The sequence below is a fragment of the Lagenorhynchus albirostris genome, chromosome X (genome assembly GCF_949774975.1).
Source record: "Lagenorhynchus albirostris chromosome X, mLagAlb1.1, whole genome shotgun sequence".
NCBI lineage: Eukaryota > Metazoa > Chordata > Mammalia > Artiodactyla > Delphinidae > Lagenorhynchus > Lagenorhynchus albirostris.
Genome location: NC_083116.1, coordinates 120,512,738 through 120,533,098, shown reverse-complemented (window position 1 = coordinate 120,533,098; position 20,361 = coordinate 120,512,738).

The window sequence follows — 20,361 nt, the reverse complement described above, 5'->3', positions numbered from 1 at the left end:
ACTACACTTATCTTACCAGTGTGTTGTATATTTTTGTATGTTTTCATATTACTAGTTACTGTGCTTTCATTTCAGCTTGAAGAACTCCTTTCAGCATGTCCTATAAGGCAGGTCTAGTGGTGATGAGCTCCCTCAGCTTTTGATAGGAAAAGTCTTTATCTCACCTTCATTTCTTAAGGACAGCTTTGCTGGGTAAAGTATTCTTGGCTGGCTGCTTTTCTTTTTCTTTCAGCCCTTTGAATCTACCATTCCATTCTCTCTTGGCCTAGAAGGTTTCTGCTGAATAATCCACTGATAGCCTTATGGGGGTTCACTTACCTGAGAGAAATTTTTTCTCTTGCTGTTTAAAAATCCTCTCTTTGTCTTTGACTTTAGACAGTTTTATTATAATGTATCTTGGAGAAGATCATTTTGGATTGAAATTTGGGGGTACCTATTAGCTTCACAAACTTGAATTTCCAAGTCTCTCCCCAGGTTTGGGAAGTTCTCAGCCATTATTTCTTTAAATAAGCTTTCTACCCCTTCTCCCTCTCTTATTCTTCTAGGACTCCAGTAATGCATAGATTATTTCTGTTAATGGTATCCCTAAGGACCATAGGCTTTCTTCACTTCTTTTCATTCTTTTTTCTTTCTCTCTCTCTCCTTTTTTTGTTCCAACTGCACTGCATGGCCTGCGGGACCTCAGTTCCCCGATCAGGGATTGAACCTGGGCCACAGCAGTGAAAGCCCAGAATTCTAACCACTAGGCCACCAGAGAACACCCTCATTCTTTTTACTTTTTGTTCCTTTGATTGGATAATTTCAAATGATTTGTCTTTGAATTGACTGATTTTTTCTCCTTTTGGTCCTATCTGCTGTTGAAGCTCTCTATTGAATTTTAGTTCAGTCACTGTTTTTTTCAGCTCTGATATTTCTTACTTTTTTCTGTCCTTTTGTTGAACTTCTAATTTTGTTCTTGTATTGTTTTCTTCATTTCATTAAATTGATTATTTGTGTTGTAGCTCTCTGAACATCTTTAGAACAATTATTTAAAGAATTAATTATTTAAAGAATTATTTCATTCTTTGTTGGGCAATCCCTGTATCTTCACCTCTTTGGTGTCAGTTACTAGAGGTTTCCTGTGTTCCTTTGGTGGAGTCATGTTTCCCTGAATCTTTGTGATCTCTATAGCCTACCACAGGTGTCTATATATTTGAAGAAGCAGTCACCTCTTCCACACTTTACTGGCTGAAAGGAAAGGAAAGACCTTCACCTGTGGGTGGGGCATATTGGAGTATGCTATGACCCTGGGCCTAGTGGTACAAGGTGCCAGGTGCAGGGGTATGTGGCGACTCTGGGTCTGAGAGGCTGTGGTGACTTGGTGGTTCTGGGTACCATGGCCCACAGCATCAACAACTGCACGGTCCTTGGTGAGCACTTTAGGGGGTCCACAGAGGCTACAAGGGATGTTGGGTATCTCTAGGACACTGTTACAAATATGTCTTGTGTGTAATCAGATGAGTGACATGCTTCTGTTTACCTGGAGCCAGGTAATGGTCCAGGTTGAAAAGTCCAGAGTCATAACCAAGGCAGAAGTGGGGAGGAAAAAGACAGGTTATAATTTTAAAGGCAGAATCAACAGTTTGTTGACTGACAGATCCTGCGGATGATGACTGAGGGAGAGGAAAATGAAAGATGAAGGATGATGCAAAGGTTTTTTAGGTTGGATGACTGAGTGATGTTGCTGTTAATTAAACTAGAGGACACCAGAGGAGAAAGGATGAAAGGAAAGATAATGAGCTGTGTTACTGTGGTGAAGATGCCTTTATGAGATACCTTTGAGATATGCAGTTAGAATCATGGGTTTGGATCTAAGGAGAAAAGTGGGGCTACATACATTTGGAAGTCATCTGTGAATATGGAAGGCAAAGAAAGTGCCGCCATAATAAATGTTTTCAAAATTATCTCATTTAATGTCCATGACAATTCTGAGCTGTACATTATTTTTACTGATGAGGACACTGAGATTCTAAAAGACTAAATCACTTCCCCAAAATCATATAGCTAATAAGTGGTAGAACTGGCATTCAAATAACTCTTATTAAATACAAAGTCCATGTTCTTTCCTCTGTGTCTAGCTGACGCTCTCTAAGTCATGGCAATGATAGACTCTTCCATGAAAAGCCTATAGGATGAGGAGAGAACAGGTACATACAATATTGGGTGTGATGGAAAAATCAAATGTAGTCAATTTGTAGTTTACATTCCAAATGGAGAATGTAATAAATGGTGTGATTGAGAGAGAGACAGTAGCCACCCTGCTACAGTGATTCTCACACGTATTAATAGCTTCCTAGGGAAATTTTCATTATGCTCTTTGAGTGAATGTGACTTTCAGACTTGGCAAAATAAAGAGAAATCAAGAACACTTAGGTAGCAATAAAAGAAAGGTGTCTTGGATCTCCAGCCTCTTAGTTTCAATATGATGCTTTAAATGTTGTAAAGTGGCCATTAGGTTGCCAAATTGGTAGTTGACCACTAACCAGACACATCTCTATTTTAAGTTGAATACCTTTGTAGCTTCTTTTACTACATCTCTGGTGAAGAGGCTGTGACTTCCATCTTAGGTTTTATTTTCAAGAAAATGAAATACAAACTTTGGGGTAGACACTGAAAAAGAATAACTCTATTCTCTATTAAATGCTTCAGTATTTTCAAAATTAATATTTACTCATGTATTCAATGTATCTTCATTAACAAGACACTGCCCTTGCCTTCTAGGTTACAACAGTTGAGCTGGGGAAAGAGTGCAGGCTTCAACCATGAGTAGTTTCAATGAGAAGAAACTAGAAGAGAAGAAGCAGTGAAGATGTAGACTCACCCTTGAGGAGAGGGAGAGATAATGTGATGCAGAGCACAGGTGGGAATATTAGCCTGTGAAAAGAGGACACCAACTTTCAAGAATAACAGCCAGAGGAGAAGAAAAGATTGGATACAAAAGCAGTTTGATGACAAGAAAATTAAGGGAATTTGTGTCTAGTGGCTTCTATTATTTTTCCTATGGAATTTTCTTCTGAAAATCAAGAGGAAAGGTTCAAACTAGCAGAAAAATTTAGAACAATATTTTGTCTTTCATAGGGCTTTTACTCTGTTCCAAACACAAAGATGTCTACACCCAAACATGAGATAACAGAATTACTGGAGCTGCAAAGTCAATTCTGAGTGCAAAGAGACAAGGACCAAGGCAATGTAATATGGTCCAAGAATGAAGCTCACCGATGGGAGGCTTGGCTTGGACATAGGATGAAACTGGAAAATACTGAGAAGCAAAGAAAAGTCACCACTACAGATCTGTTGCTTCGCCTAGACATTTGACAGGCCCCTTACCATATAAATAAGTGGTCAAGATCCCTTTGAGTGCCTAAAAAGCAGGTATTTCATGATTTTTACTGATGGGAGAGTAAAGCAGTTCGCCTTAAGCTTGGCTGCATAATGGAATCACCTAGTGTGGTAGTCATCTATTGCTGTATAACAAATTACCACAAAAGTTAGCAGCTTAAAACAAAGAACATTTACTACCCCATGCAGTTTCTGTGGATCAGGAATTTGGGAATAGCTTAGGTGGGGGATCTGGCTCAGCATCTCTCATGAGGCTGCACTCAAGATGTCAGCTTGGGCTGCAGTCATCTGAAGGCTTGACTGGGGTTTCCAAGATGGCACACTCACAAGACTATTGGCAGAAGGCTACATTAGTCTAGGTTCTCCAGAGAGGAACGAATAGGATATAAATGTATATAAAATAAGTAATTGTCTTGCACACTTACTGAGGCTGAGAAGTCCCAAGACCTGTAGTCAGCAAGCTAGAGACCCACAAGAGCCAATGTTGTAGTTCCAGCCCAAGTACAAAAGCCCAAGAGCCAGGAGAGCTGACGGTGTCAGTTCCAGTCCCAAAGCCAGCAGGCTTGAGACCCAAGAAGAGCAGCTGTTTCAGTTAAAGTCTGAAGGCAGGAAGACTGATGTCCCAGCTCAAGGACTTAGGCAAGAGGAGCTCCCTCTTAGTCTTTTTGTTCTATTTAAGTCTTCAGTTGTTTGCATGAGGCCCATCCAATCTGCTTTGCTCAGTCTATGTATTCAAATGTTAATGTCATCCCGAAACACCCTCACAGACAAACCCAGAATAATGTTTGTCCAAGTGTCTGAGCACCCCATGGCCCAGTCAAGCTGACACATAAAATGAACCATCACAAAGGGCTCAGTTCCTCGCTGGCTGTTGGTAGGAGGCCTCAGTTCCTTATAACATGAGATCCTCTCTAGGGCTGCTTGAGTGTCCTCATGGCCACGGTAGCCGGCTTCCCCCAAAGCATGTGATTCAAGAGAGAAAGCCAGGAGGAAGCCTCAGAGTGTTTTATGAGCTAGTATTGGAAGTCATATGGTCACTGCCTCCATATATCCTTGTTAGAAGCAAGTCACTAAGTCCAGCTCACTCTCAATGAGCTGAAGGAATTAAGTTTTACCTCTTGAAGAAAGGAGTATCACAAAATGTGTGGGTGTATTTTTAAACCACTGAATCTGACAGATTTAAAAATACTGACACCTGGCTACCTACCACACCTAGCCCTTCTGATTTAATTAGTCTGGGATTTTTTTTTAAAGATCGCCAGGTGATTCTAATGAGCAGCCAGTTCTTCCCTCTATCATCTGCATCTACTCTTGTGTCTCTGAAGACACAAGTCCTTAGACAGCAAGCACACAGCCCTGTGATTTGAGCTTTACCAGCCCCAGTGTTGCACCATATCATGCCAGTGGGTGTGAAAACGTCCTCTGATAAAGAACTCAATTTCATTAAAGGAAATATTTAAATAATCAAAATGCTTCCTTTTTTTTTTTTTTTTTTGCGGTACGCGGGCCTCTCACTGTTGTGGCCTCTCCCGTTGGGGAGCACAGGCTCCGGACGTGCAGGCTCAGCGGCCATGGCTCACGGGCCTAGCCGCTCCGCGGCATGTGGGATCTTCCCGGACCGGGGCACGAACCCGTGTCCCCTGCATCGGCAGGCGGACTCTCAACCACTGCGCCACCAGGGAAGCCCCCATGAACCTCTTTTTCACTTGTTTTTTCACATATGTTTGTGTTTGTGTTTATGTGTATTAGATCATAACAAAACCGTTTATCCTTCTGGTGGGGGAATCATGTTTTTAAAAGTTTGAAAAACAGAGCTCGCAGCATAATAATGATTCCCAGATTGCCTTCCATCTAAAGGACCACTAGCCCCTCGCACTGTTAACACAGCCACCCGTCCTCCATTTCTTTTTATTAACACCATGTTCCCAGGCCAACAGTACCGGTGCCTGCTAGGAAAAAAATGAATTGCAAAGACTCCAGGCCTTAGGAAACACAAAGAACAGGGCAAGATGGAAAATAAGAAGAGCTCTGTGGCTTATTCTCCTTTAAGAGCTCTGTGATTTCCTTGAAACCTTCGGACCGTGGCCGTATGACCTGTCTTCCTCTCTTCTTGTGGCTATTTAGGCAAGAGAGTCAAAGATAAATGGATCACGGCTCCTCCTGAAGGTGCTCCTGGACTGACAGCAAAGAAGGACGTTTCAGATAGTACCATTGTAAGGTGATGCTGTGAGTGATTTATTGAGGGTGCTACCAAGGATAAGATGTTCTGAAAAGATAACTAGGAGTTTCCCTATCAGAGGAGAGGAAGGACCCTCCAGGCAGAGAATGGAATATGCAGGGTATGTGAAAGGAATGGCAAGGCCATGGAGCCAGGCACCTCATAGGATGGTATGGTATCACATGATGTGGCTAAAACATTGGGTCACAGGGCAGAATGTCAGACCATAGGGTAAGGAGGGAGGGCAGAGACCAGGTCACAGAGGGTAAGGCTTGGTGGTTATACTAAAGAGTTCAGGCATTACCCTGTAGTCATGGAAAACCACCCAGGGGTCTTAAGTTGTAATAAAACAATCAGATTTGCAACACAGAAGGGTCATTGTGTAAGGACGCCAAGACCGATTGCTGAGATCAGGGGCAGTAAGCTTTTGGAGGCAGGAAAGTTTGATAGGACCCTGTTACCATAGATCGTGTAAGACGTGATGGGGACCTTCATCACAGTGGTGGGAAGGCAGAGGAGAAAATGGAAATAAGAGATTGAAGAGATAGAATCAAGAAAATTTGGCAACTGGTGAAGCAGCAAGAGGAGTCTTGGGTAACTCCCATCCTTCTCCATTGGGTGTCTGCATGGGTGGTGGTACTATTCTTTAGGACAGGAATTGTGGGAGGAGAAGAAACACTGGGCACAGATGATAAATTCAGTTTGGGCTAAACTGAATTAATGTGAATATAGGACATCCAAATGAATTAGGATATTAGATAATTGAATCTGGTACCTTCTTTTGTTTTCTAAGCTGAAATGCAATCAAACAACCCAAGAAATGTATAGGCCTTAAGTCAAGCAACACTTTCCTTTAAAGTCACCAGGCAGTGGTTTCTACTATGGTCCTTGAAAATGTATTTCAGGAGAAAAGATTCAGCATGCACTGAATACAAGAAATTCTGGAAAAACTAGGGCCCCAATGCTGCTATCTTCAGATCTAGGTACTGCTGAGACTTGAATAAATTCTCTTCATTCCAGGATATGAAGACCAACCTTCATTTTGAGAGCCAAGACATTTGCAGTGGTGGAAAAGAGTCATGAATTTGTCTCTGACTCCAAGAAAGCTACTGTTTTTTACATGCCAAAAGGACTGGGTTCTGAATCATTTAGCCTTGAGCTCTCCCAAAGGGAGTAACGTTTATTCCTAGGGACAAATGTGCAGATCACCCAGGGGTTTCGAGACCTGTCTGTCGATTAGCCACAGGCATGTATGGTGCTGAGGCAAAGCAGACGTGCTACTTGGATTTCAGCAATAAACTTGGTGCCAGAAAATGTTATTGCAGAACAAGACTCCAGTTTAATCTGTTATCTTAAAGACCTCCGGAATTCTTTTCGCCACTCAATATTTTAAAATGATCACCATGTGTTTTCCTCACCGATGAAGAGATTGCATTTTGAAATGCCTTAGATAAGTTACCCAGTAATAACTCTGGGTGTGTGTAGGTGGGGGAGCGGGGAGGGGTGGGGTGGGGCAGAGGAGTGTTGGGGAGGAAAAGAAGCTCATGCCAACCTGACAAGCTTCCTTTTTTTTTCCGGGGGGGAGGGGAGGAGGGCAGAAGGAGCATCATGTAGCTATCAGTAAAGTTAAAATAAGAAAAAGTGTCAGAAGTAAAACTTTAGCACGTTTCTGGCTTCCAATACCATGCCTGGTGTTCATCCTCGGCCCACAGAGGTAACAGATATAGTTCTGCTGATGTGGGTTAGATTTCACCCTCTTTTCCAAGTTCATTACTCACCTCAATCCCTTTTCAGATTGTTAAAGAACTACCTGTCTCTGCCAGTTGTTGGGGGGGGGCGTGCCTTGAAGAAAGTAGAGCAAACTCAAAAGGCTAGGGCCCGCTTCTCAGCTCCATGCCATTTAGCAGAGCTAAGAAATCAAGAAATCAAAAGCTACAGTTTGGCAAAATGGATTCGACTTCTGTTTCCCTAACCTACAGCTCCAGTCCTGATACCACCCAAGTTCCAGTCCTGACTTTTTAGTGGCTTTTCTATGCCACTCTGTCCGCTCAAACTCCACAGGCTGAAATTGTATTTATCGTCTCCTCCTTTTCACCCTACTAGCCAGCACTTCTGGCTTTTGTCTTTGAACCCACTCTTCCTGAATTCTCCTGATCCCCCAAAAAATAGATGTGTGAGTCTCACTCATAGGCTACATGACTCATTCTTTTTTTTTTTTTTTTTTGCAGTATGTGGGCCTCTCACTGTTGTGGCCTCTCCCATCGCGGAGCACAGGCTCCGGACGCGCAGGCTCAGCAGCCATGGCTCACGGGCCCAGCCGCTCCACGGCATGCGGGATCTTCCCGGACCGGGGCACAAACCCGTGTCCCCTGCATCAGCAGGCGGACTCTCAACCACTGCACCACCAGGGAAGCCCCATGACTCATTCTTAAACACCAGTTTTTCACCTCCTGATTTACATTTGTGCTACAGGAATGTCATGCTCCTTAAGAACATTCAAAACCAAGCATGCTAAATCTGTGGGTGCCGGCATCTGGGGGTCTACAGCTGCCAACTCAACATCTTTGAGAGGGTGTCACTGGTACCTCAAACTAACCATAGGCATAACTGAATCCATGGTTTCCTCCACCCCCGCCCCCCGCAAAGTGCTCCTCCTTCCATGTTCCCTCGTCTCAGAGAGGGCACCAGCACCCCTCCACTGCTCAAGCCAGGTCCATCCTCTCACTGACTCACCTACCCACACAGCTGCTGAGCCCCTTCAATCCCACCTTCGCAATAGCTCTCAAATCCATTTCATGCCCCTCCCCTTGTCCTGCCTCAGCCCACACATTTTAGAGTTCCTTCTGCAGTCAGTCTTATGACTGTTCTCTCTGACTCCATGCTGTGGCCCTCTGACCCAAGCCAGAGTGATCTTTCTAGAATGTAGCTTTGAGCATGACATTCTGCTCCTTAACATCTTTCAAAAGCTTCCTTCTCCCGAGATAAACCCACGCACCTATGGTCAACTAATCTATGACAAAGGAGGCAAAGATATACAATGGAGAAAAGACAGTTTCTTCAATAAGGGGTGCTGGGAAAATGGGACAGCTACATGTAAAAGAAGGAAATTAGAACACTCCCTAACACCATACACAAAAATAAGCTCAAAATGGATTCGAGGCCTAAATGTAAGACCGGACACTATAAAACTCTTAGAGGAAAACAGAGGAAGAACACTCTTTGACATAAATCACAGCAAGATCCTTTCTGACCCACCTCCTAGAGTAATGGAAATAAAAACAAAAATAAACAAATGGGACCGAATGAAACTTCAAAGCTTTTGCACAGCAAAGGAAACCATAAACAAGACAAAAAGACAACCCTCAGAATGGGAGAAAATATTTGCAAACAAGTCATCGGACAAAGGATTAATCTCCAAAATATATAAACAGCTCAGGCAGCTTAATATTAAAGAAACAAACAACCCAATCCAAAAATGGGCAGAAGACCTAAATAGACATCTCTCCAGAGAAGACATACAGATGGCCAAGAAGCACATGAAAAGCTGCTCAAGATCTCTAATTATTAGAGAAACGCAAATCAAAACTACAATGAGGTATCACCTCACACCAGTCAAAATGGGCATCATCAGAAAATCTACAAACAACCAATGCTGGAGAGGGTGTGGAGAAAAGGGAACCCTCTTGCACTGTTGGTGAGAATGTAAATTGATACAGCCACTATGGAGAACAGTATGGAGGTTCCTTAAAAAACTAAAAATAGAATTACCATATGATCCAGCAATCCCACTACTGGGCATATACCCAGAGAAAACCATAATTCAAAAAGACACATGCACCCCAATGTTCATTGCAGCACTATTTACAATAGCCAGGTCATGGAAGCAACCTAAATGCCCATCAACAGACGAATGGATAAAGAAGTTGTGATACATGTACACAATGGAATATTACTCAGCCATAAAAGAAATTGAGTCATTTGCTGAGACGTAGATGGACCTAGAGACTGTCATACAGAGTGAAGTAAGTCAGAAAGAGAAAAACAAATATCGTATATTAACGCATGTATGTGGAACCTAGAAAAATGGTACAGATGAACCGGTTTGCAGGGCAGAAGTTGAGACACAGATGTAGAGAACAAACGTATGGACACCAAGGAGGGAAAACTGCTGGGGGGTGGGGATGGTGGTGTGCTGAATTGGGTGATTGGGATTGACAATGTATACACTGATGTGTATAAAATTGATGACTAATAAGAACCTGCTATATAAAAAAATAAATAAAATTAAATTAAAAAAAAAAAAGCTTCCTTCTGCCCACATGATACTTCCCAAGAGCCTCCATTACACAGGCCATTCTGACCACTCCAGTGTCATCAGCTACAGCTCAGCAAGCTCCTGTGCTCTCACATGCTATTCTTCCTCTGCACAAAGTTCTCTACTCCTTCTCACGCTCCTCAAATGACTCGATGCCTCATACTGCTTCCTCCTTTTTCTAGAAATTAGGAACTCCCCTTTCAAACAATGTGCTAGATTAAAGAAAACGCTGAACTGAAAGCATGTGTTCCCAAAGGGTGTCTACCCAGAGTAGACGGCCTTTGTTTGGCAGAATGTCTGGCTGAAGTTTATAAAATAAAGAAGCAGGGGAATTCCCCGGCGCTCCCGTGGTTAGTACTTTCACTGCCAAGGGCGTGGGTTGAATCCCTGGTCGGGGAACTAAGATCCCGCAAACCCCATGGCGCGGCCAAAAATTTTTTAAAAATTAAAAATAGAATAAAATAAAATAAAAGAAGCAGGACCAGGGTTGAGTTAAAGATCAGGAAAGTCAAAGTGTAGCACATACTTGAGTAAGGGTGATTATGGGCTTCAAAGGAATGGGGTGAGGAGAGTTTGAGAGAGATGGAGGGAGAGCCCTGAGAAAGGAGGGCAGGGAACATGTTAGAGAGTGTAAAAATGAAAGAGAGCCCAGTATCATGGTGACAGGCTATGCCTGAAAAGAAAGACACCCACCAAGCAATTCCCAGTAATGAGGATGGCCACGGGATGCTAGAGAACTGGCGTGCCTGTGACTCAACGTCATATGGCCTGTCTTGACTATTCTGAGTTGCGGTCCCCCTCTAGTACCCCTAACCCTTCCATCAAAGTCTGCTACAATAGCCCTGTGTGCTAGCGCAGAGCGGTGCTCTAACAGAGGGGACGTACGCTTGGTGAGAGTGCTGCTGGTGTGGAGAGAAGATAGCAACCACCGGGGTCCAGAGGTGACACCCCCCGGACACAGTGTGGACAGACCACAAGAAAGTCAGATGCATGGAACAGCCCGGATATCTTCGTCAGCAAGTTAGATTTTCTACCACCTGAGAGACTGCACCTCAGGGCAGTTTACTTGACATGAGAGGAAAAGGAGACGAAACTCCCAAAGGCAAAAAGAACTGAGGATTTCCAGGCAGCTGACCCTTGTGTTACAGTTACAGCTCATGCAATAAAGATATAGGATTGCTATGAAGTAAATAAACACTTTTGAGTAAGTAAATAAATGCAATAATAAATATGTTAGATATAAGTTATAAAGGATGAGATTTTGTTTAGAAGGGGTTGGTAAAAAGCACATGGGATGGTAGATATAAAGTAACGTTACAAGAGTACTGATGATAACTTAAAAAGAAAAGATTGGTCTTCAGTCTTTGAAGCCTTAACCTACCAAAAAAGGTAAATTGTTTCCAACAGGTCAGAGAAATGATGACATAGTTTTGATTCAAATTATGGAGAAAGAGAGAGTGAAGTGTGTGGATGAGAAGAGAGAGAGGTTGTTTACCACTGTTCTAGAAATTTTCACACTCTCTAATCTAGAATTCAGGAAGCTAAATAAAGTCTACATTATAGCTTACATAACAGAATTTATACAATGAGCAGGTAAAAGCCATCAAACTTGAGATGTCACAATTCAGCACATATTTTAATGTCAACAGAAAAATCATTTCAGACATAAAATGTATTTCCAAAGCCTAAAAAAAAAGTTCCTTCACATGCAGCCCAGAAACTATATGAGAGAACATTTGCTGCTTACTGCCAAGTCACTGGAGTTTTATACAGACTAACATCTCTCTAGAACCTCAATGCTAATCAGAATTTGAGAAAGCAGTGTGAATGAATATGTATGTGAAATATTAATATATCCTGATTCTCAAGGCAGAAGCAACACTCTAGAAATTTGGGGGTTCAAGAATTCCAGAGTAGTTGCTAATTAACTTGGATGTATTAGTCAGGATAAGTTAGAATGTACTACAATAAGAATTCCAAAATTCTCAGTAGTATAGCACAACAAAAGATTGGTTCTTACTCACGCAAAGTCTAGCAGATCTGGGAGACTGGGCGGGATTGCTGTTCTCCACTGGTGCGGTTTTCCACATTGCTCAGATGTTATGGTTTCTCCATACCAACATACACTCCCATGGTTGCTGTGGTCTAGGACGAGAGCATGGAAGATCATGAATTTGCTTCCACTCATAATTCACATTTCAGTCACATGACCACACCTAACTTCAAGAGGCGTGTACTCAACACACTCCCCACCCACAAAAACTGGGGGCAAATATTAGCATTGTCTACTACAGATATGTAGCAGATCGATTGACTGATTGATTGATTTACATTTTTGGCCGTGCCATGCATCTTGCAGGATCTTAGTTCCCTGACTAGGGATCGAACGCATGCCCCCTGGAGCAGAAGCACGGAGTCTTAACCACTGGGCCACCAGGGAATTCCCTGTAGCAGATCTTTAGATTTTCCTTGTATTCATATAGAAAAGATAAAATAAAAATGTTTTCAGGTATTCTCAAGCACCAGAAGCTCTTTGCCACCTTCCTCCTACTTGTTCCTTGCTTCAGTATGGTGTGACCAAGAAAAAAAAAGAATAAAAATAGACTTCAAATAATTATTCATTTTAATCCAATCCACAATACAAGTGAAGGACTAAGCTTTCTTTTATCTATTGTGCGGTTCCTCAACCTCAGCGTTATCTACCTTTAGAGCTGGACCATTCTGGGGAGCTGTCCTGTGTTGCAGGATATTTAGCAGCGTCCCTGGTCTCGACCCACTAGATACCAAGAGCAACTTTCCCATTTTACCCTGGGGGGTAAAATTACTCCTGCTTGAGAACTGCTTTTCTATTTGCTTCCTTTGACCACTAGAAGTGTTCAGGTCATCTAACAGATGGTGGGACCCACTGCTGAAGAAGGGGAGAAGACATACAGATGGCCACTCTAAGCCCATGGTGCACAGGCTTAGACCAAAGATAATACACTTTCTCTCAGATCTACCATGGAGACTTTAGGCCAATCTCTGAACCACTCTTTGCCTAATCTATAAAGTGGGGAGAAGTGTTACCTGGTTCACAAGCTTTTTGTAAGAATTAAATAAGACACTAAGTAACCCATTCTTTTCTCTCTGTTTTGGAAAACTACTTCTATATACATCCAGTTCCTATATATACATGGAATCTATTTCTGGACTTTCTGTTCTGTTCTGTCTCTTTGCGCACTTCTGTGAGAGTTCGTCACTGTACAGATTAACCATTGTTATCATTAAGCCCACTATTATCTGTTGGTGACTTGTCTGGGAAACTCAGCCATCAGGAAAGAAGCTTGAAACTGAGAAGTGAAGAAAAAGGCCTGCAGAAGCTCTGCACTGAAGTTCAGACACTTCTCACTGTGCAGTCCCCCAAGGTTATTAAGATGGTTTATAAATTATTTCTTCTTCAGCCCCTGTACCATCTTGTGCCTGTCACACAGGTACAGGCACCCAGCAAATGGTTGCTGAAGGACTACATGCCCAACTTCAGACGTAAGTCAAACAAGCTCCCCATTACTGGGTTTCCCCACGTCACCTTAGCTTAGGAGTCCCAAATTACTTGGGACGAGGGCAGGGAAGGTATTAATACAGGCAGGGCCAGCGTTAGCAATAAGTGACAGGTGACAGTCTGACATTAAAAGAGGACATTAAAGGGCAGACATTAATTAAAAAATAAAAACCACTGCTGTGGAGAGTAAGCACTCATTCACAACACAATAACCCCTTAGCTGCATTACACTGTCAGTGCATAATAATTGACATCCCTAATAATGACTCTGACATTTTAAAAAATGCTAATTTCTGTTCAGCATGTTCTATTTTAAAAATTCAGAGTAGTATGTAAGGCATTTGAGAAAGATTTCCAACATAGACTTATAAAATATGTGATTTGCAATATACCTTAGAGCTTACCTAATCTCTTTTCTAGATGAAGAAAGTTCCAGAAAGGTGAAGTGCACTTGTCCAAGAGCAGGTTGCCCATAGAGGCAGGAATGGAACTAAAATCTTAGCTTGCTGACTCCGCGGCAAATTCTTTTTCGACTACAGCACATCTTCAAAAATATAAATATATTTCTTTAATTAGTTAAAATTGCCAAGTTTAATATTTGGCAACTCAATAAGGGTACAGTTCAACTATATGGAATATTCTTGCACTGGTCCTTATTGAGCCTTCGTGTTGCTCCAAAAAAAATCATAGTTTAAATCCAGTAGATGTGTCAAATGAAAGAGAAAACATGATGTTTTTTTTTAATTATTTAATTAATTTATTTTTGGCTGCATTGGGTCTTCGTTGCTGTGCACAGGCTTTCTCTAGTTGGGGCGAGCGGGGGCACCCTTCGTTTAGGTGCACGGGCTTCTCATCGTGGTGTCTTCTCTTGTTGCGGAGCTCAGGCTCTAGGCGCGTGGGCTTCAGTAGTTGTGGCACGTGAGCTCAGTAGTTGTGGCTCACAGGCTCTACAGCACAGGCTCAGTAGTTGTGGTGCACGGGCTTAGTTGCTCTGCAGCATGTGGGATCTTCCCGGAACAGGGCTCGAACCCGTGTCCCCTACATTGGCAGGTGGATTCTTAACCACTGCGCCACCAGGGAAGGCCAGATGCTTTCTTTTTTAATTTTATTTTTGAATTTTTTATACAGCAGGTTCTTATTAGTTATCTATTTTATACATATTGGTGTATATATGTCAATCCCAATCTCCTAGTTCATCACACCACCACCACCACCCGTGCCCCGCTATTCCCCCTTGGTGTCCATACATTTGTTCTCTACATCTGTGTCTCTATTTCTGCCTTGCAAACCGGTTCATCTGTACCATTTTTCTAGATTCCACATATATATGTTATTATACAATATGTGTTTTTCTCTTTCTGACTTACTTCACTCCGTATGACAGTCTCTAGGTCCATCTATGTCTCTACAAATGACCCAGCTTCGTTCCTTTTTATGGCTGAGTAATATTCCATTGTATATATTGTACCATATCTTCTTCATCCATTCATCTGTCAGTGGGCATTTAGGTTGCTTCCATGACCTGGCTATTGTAAATAGTGCTGCAATGAACATTGGGGTGCATGTGTCTTTTTGAATTATGGTTTTCTCTGGGTATATGCCCAGTAGTGGGATTGCTGGGTCATATGGTAATTCTATTTCTAGTTTTTTAAGGAACCTCCATACTGTTCTCCATAGTGGCTGTATTAATTACATTCCCAGAAAGCAGATGCTTGACTCAGTGACTGAACTTTCTAGAAGGGAAGGGAAGATTTACATGTAAGATGTCAGAACAATGAAAAGGGGTACAGAGTGTGGCAACGAATCTGCGCATGTAGAAACTAACTCTGTGTGCTCTGGGAATTAAGAAATGGGAGACATCAACCCATGGCATGTGGTCAAGGATGGCACAGGGGTGGGATGGGACAGGTCATCTGAGTTGGACCCAGAGGCAATGTAGACTTTGGAAAAGAAAACAAGGATGTTCCAGATGCAAAGAACAATGACAGAAAACACTAGAAGGGGGTGGAAGCCTGGATCACATTTTCTAAACCATTCATTCGAACAGGTTATCTAACAATTATGAATTATTTATGAAGATGGAGGGGGTGGTTATAGGAAATATTAAAAATTTAGCCTGCCCTGGAAAATCTAAGTTGAAGGGAGGAGAGAACAAGGAAAATGGCCCAATTGTTCTAGAATAGCACTGCCTGATAGAAATGTAATACATGCTACACATGTAACTTAAAATATTCTAGTAGCCCTATTTAAAAAAGCAAAAATCAACAGATTAAATTCACTTTTAAAATATATTTTATCTAATTCAATATATCTAAAATGTTATTTCAATATGTACTCTATATATAAAAATTATTAATGTGATATTTTAAATTCTTTTACCCATACTAAGTCTCAGAAATTTAATGTGCATTTCACACTTAGAGCATATCTCCATTTGGATGTTAAATTCATCTGAAATAATTAACCTGCATTTAGATATTGTAAAATTTACAACTGAAAAGATGAACTCGTTTACCCAAGTTGTTCCAAATACTTATACATAAAAGTTTCCCTGGGGCTTCCCTGGTGGTGCAGTGGTTAAGAATCCACCTGCCAATGTAGGGGACATGGGTTCGAGCCCCGGTCCGGGAATATCCCACATGCTGCGGAGCAACTAAGCCCATGTGCCACAACTACTGAGCTCGCGTGCCACAACTACTGAAGCCTGCGCGCCTAGAGCCCATGCTCTGCAACAAGAGAAGCCACCGCAATGAGAAGCCCATGCATCACAACGAAGAGTAGCCCCCACTCACTGCAACTAGAGAAACCCCACGCGCAGTAACGAAGACCTGACACAGCCAAAAATAAATAAAATTTTTTAAAAAAAAGAAAGTTTCCCTGTAACTGAATCAAATACTAAAAATCATTTTCTGTTAATATTTGCATCCACATTGACAAAGGTGCTTCAGTTCCTAAATTTAAAAGCCAGTCAATTAAAATTAAATAAAAAGTGGCTACGCATTAGGCTGCACAGGTCTAGAAGTGCGTGTCAGGGGTGGGAAGCAGGATGGCCAGGTGACATGCAGCCCTTGGATGGCTGACTCCGAGTGCCTGGAGGGAGACTCTGCATAGGAGCTAGTACACAAAACGGTGCCATCCTGTCCTACCTGCCAAGAAAAAAGGCGCTATCAAGACAAAAACAGATTTCTAGGGAGACTAATCAGCAACAGGATAGAGAAAACAAAACAGAAAAAAAGCAAAGTCAGGAAGACCAATGGACAGTTAACTGTAATAAGTAAAATGTGAAATAACAAGGACTGGAACCGGAGGTGGGAAGGAGGAATGAGGGGGAGTTGATGATCCGAGAGGCTGTTTGTTGGATAGAAGAACAGACAAGACTGAAGAAGGGGTGGGACACATAAGTAGAGCCACTGGCTGAAGACGTCAGAGGGACCTGGTTTATGTTGGCTTGTTTTGTGTTTTGTTTGGGGTTTTGTTTTGTGTTTGTTTTTTCTCTCTTCTCTCTTCTATGCGCATAGCGGTTTCCAGGAGTCCATGGATTCTTCAGGTGCAACACTTGGGAATGCAAAGGGTCTATTAATATGGACAAGAGCTGAAGAGAGGAGAGGAAGGAACAGAGGAGAGGGGAGAAGGAGAAAGAGGGAGAGGCTATAAATTCTAAATTTAGGATTTACCAATAAATAGAAGATAGATCAAACCATTTGAGTGAGTGAGATCACCCAGGGAGGTGTGGAGAGTGAGAAGACACAGGCCACCTCAGGGATAATACATTTCCAGGGACAGAGAAGCCTTCTGAGGAACATTTCCAATGTGCAAAGTAACTGAACCAGACAGGTTAGGGGTCTGCTCCAGGGCCTCATTCACTTGACCAACACTTACTGAGACGAAGGTCTAGGTGTTCTCATTCTACATACAAGTGAGGTGGGCCACACTGGAAGAGTGCCCTGCTAGGGTCGCAGCCAGGACTGAATCCCCGATGGCCTCTGCCCACAGCAGGGTCTCTGTCCTACACCACAACAGAGCAGGAGTCATGCACGGTGTCACTGGCGAGGTTCTGGCCTTGGAGATGGGTCAGTCTAAATCGTGTTCTTTTCCCTTGATGTTTCATCTGCCATTTCTAAGAATGCTCTTCAAGGAAGATCTTACTTTTACCACCAAGAGCAAAGTAGTTAGATTCACATTTTAAAGGGAAAAGAAAAGATGGGGCTGTGTAGAGTTGGGATGAGGGAGAAGTCTTCTCCTTTACAGTAGTGATGGTGTGGAGGCAGCACAGGGCTTTGGAGAGGGAAATAGGTGTTGGTCTCCCATCCATTAGCTGATACAAAAAGATGGGTGTGAAGGTATAGAAAAGACAAATTATGATGCAAGAAAATTCAGAAGACGTTCCGTTCAATATGAACTGATGACACATTATACCATTTAACTTCGGAAAGGGGTAGTGCTCAAATTGACTTGGGATGGAAAGGTCTAACTTTGTAACTTCTCTTTCCATAGAAATGTCATAACATTTTCCCTTAAGGCTCAAAGGGGCCACCATAGTTTCACTTGCTGGAACACAGATTTCTATCCCACCCTGGTGAACAATTATGATTTTACATTGGTTAGTTATGAAAATTCTACTTTGCCTGCTTTGTAATTTGGAGGAATGTTTAGTATTCTCGGTTCAAGCTGTGAAATACAATAGAGAAAATTACCCATCTTGGAAACATAATTGCTTTTATTGCATAGTTGACTTAACAAAAAAAAAGACCTTTAAAGGAACAATTTATTCATTAAATCCAACAGTGCGCATAAAACAATGCCGTACCTCAATTCAGTCCTTATTTCTTTCCAAATTTTTCATAAAAGGTAGAATTCAGTCTCATTAACTTCACACTTCTCTCAGTGACATTCAAGATTCTGAAATCAGAGGACCATGGAACGTGCAGTAAGAAAAAGCAGTTGCCTGGGGTGTCTTTCTTCCCCCTCCATCTGACATCTCCTACACATCATTAATGTGGACTCCTCTGTGCCCTTCCAAAATCTCTACTCTTTTGGAGAAACCTACTTGTGTTTTTCTTATGTGTGAATGCATCTGACTGCGCCAGACCTTCAGGGAAGGACTCTCATGCACATTTTTGTATCTCCAGAAGTTACCCCAGTAACTGGTCTAAGAAGCACCCAGTAAATATCTGTGTAAGAAATAAAGCATGGATATATAAATGAACAAGCAAATGAATTAGAAGAACTGGACTGAGGACTTCCCTGGTGGTGCAGTGGTTAAGAATCCATCTGCCAATGCAAGGGACACGGGTTCGAGCCCTGGTCCAGGAAGATCTCACATGTCGCAGAGCAACTAGGCCTGTGCACCACAATTACTGAGCCTGTGCTCTAGAGCCCACGAGTCACAACTACTGAAGCCCGCGTGCTTAGAGCCCGTGCTCCATAACGAGAAGCCACCGCAATGAGAAGCCTGCCCACTGCAACAAAGAGTAGCCCCCGCTCGCCGCAACTAGAGAAAGCCTGCTCACAGCAACCAAGACCCAACGCAGACAAATTAATTAATTAATTAATTAATTATTTTAAAAAAGAAGAACTGGATTCAGAGCCAGAATTCTTACTACCTAGAGCAATTCACTCCACTTCTCTGAGCTTCAATTTCCTTATCATAATAAAGAGAAATAGTAGACTGCCTAGTGAACTTCTCAGGGCATTGGAAAGCATAACATATGATAATATATGTGAAAGCCCCTGACAAACGGTAAAGCACTACGCAAATATTAGTTACTGTCTGGTGTCTGGATAGAGACATAGAAACCTAGTCAAGTATAAGACACGGATAGGAAGCAAATTCCACATGTCTGGGAATGGTGCCATTGTTGATCCAGATCCCAAAACAAAATCCTGAGAAACATCCTTGATTCCTCCTTCTCCTTCACTCCTAACACCCAATTAGAACCAGTGTCACCTGTCTCACCATCACTAAGGACAATACAGGCATGAACAATTATACATTCAAGGCTCCACCCCTGCTGGTAGCAGCAAGTCCATTTCCTCCCTGTATATCACATCTCCCCATAATTGACCACGCCTCCAAGGCCTTACCCAATCCCAGGGGTGGGATCAGGACACAAAGGATGGTATTGGTTCTTCATACAAACACCCACTGGAGAACCAACTAGAGGACTGCTATCTGACAGAGTTCTCCCACAATTTTGTGTTTTAAACAAGTTCTATACAGTGACTGCTGCTGGCAAGTCTATTCCAGAGCCCATCTCAGGCTGCGAGGCATGTCACATCATGTACCATGATAGCTCGGGAGGTTAGGTCCAGAGGAGCCTCCAGCACCAGTCACAGACTATGCTTAAACCAGCCCTTCTCCATAAACTCCAAAACCCCTGTCCTGGTCCCTGTTCACAAGCCCCCTTTACTCAGTCATTGCATTTACAGGATTTCATTGTCTGTCTCTGCCACTGGTTCTCAGAAGAGGTCTTTCTGACCTAAGTTTACAGGTCTTCCTAACTTTGAATCTTGGGAAGCAGGTACGGAGTTCTCACATATTTTCCCACACTGAATAATGGGTGCCTTCCCCTCTTATATTTACATCACCAAAGGAGTTCTGTAGCTTTTATAGAACAATGAAGATCATTTCAGGGATACCACCCACCATGGGCACTCCATTCAATATCTGCCTTAACAGGCAATCTATTACACAAGCAGCCACAAAGTTCTGCCCTTTTGAATGCCAAAATGTTTCTCAGTTCCATTCATTTGCCTCACCACCACCTTGTTCAGGCCACATCTTTCACCCGGGTTATGGTGGCGGCTTCCTGACGTTGCCTGCTTTGAATTGCTCTGTTCCAGTCCATTCTCCAAACAGTAAGCAGAAGACCCTTTGGAAACGCGAATCAGATCATGTCACCTCCTTGTTCA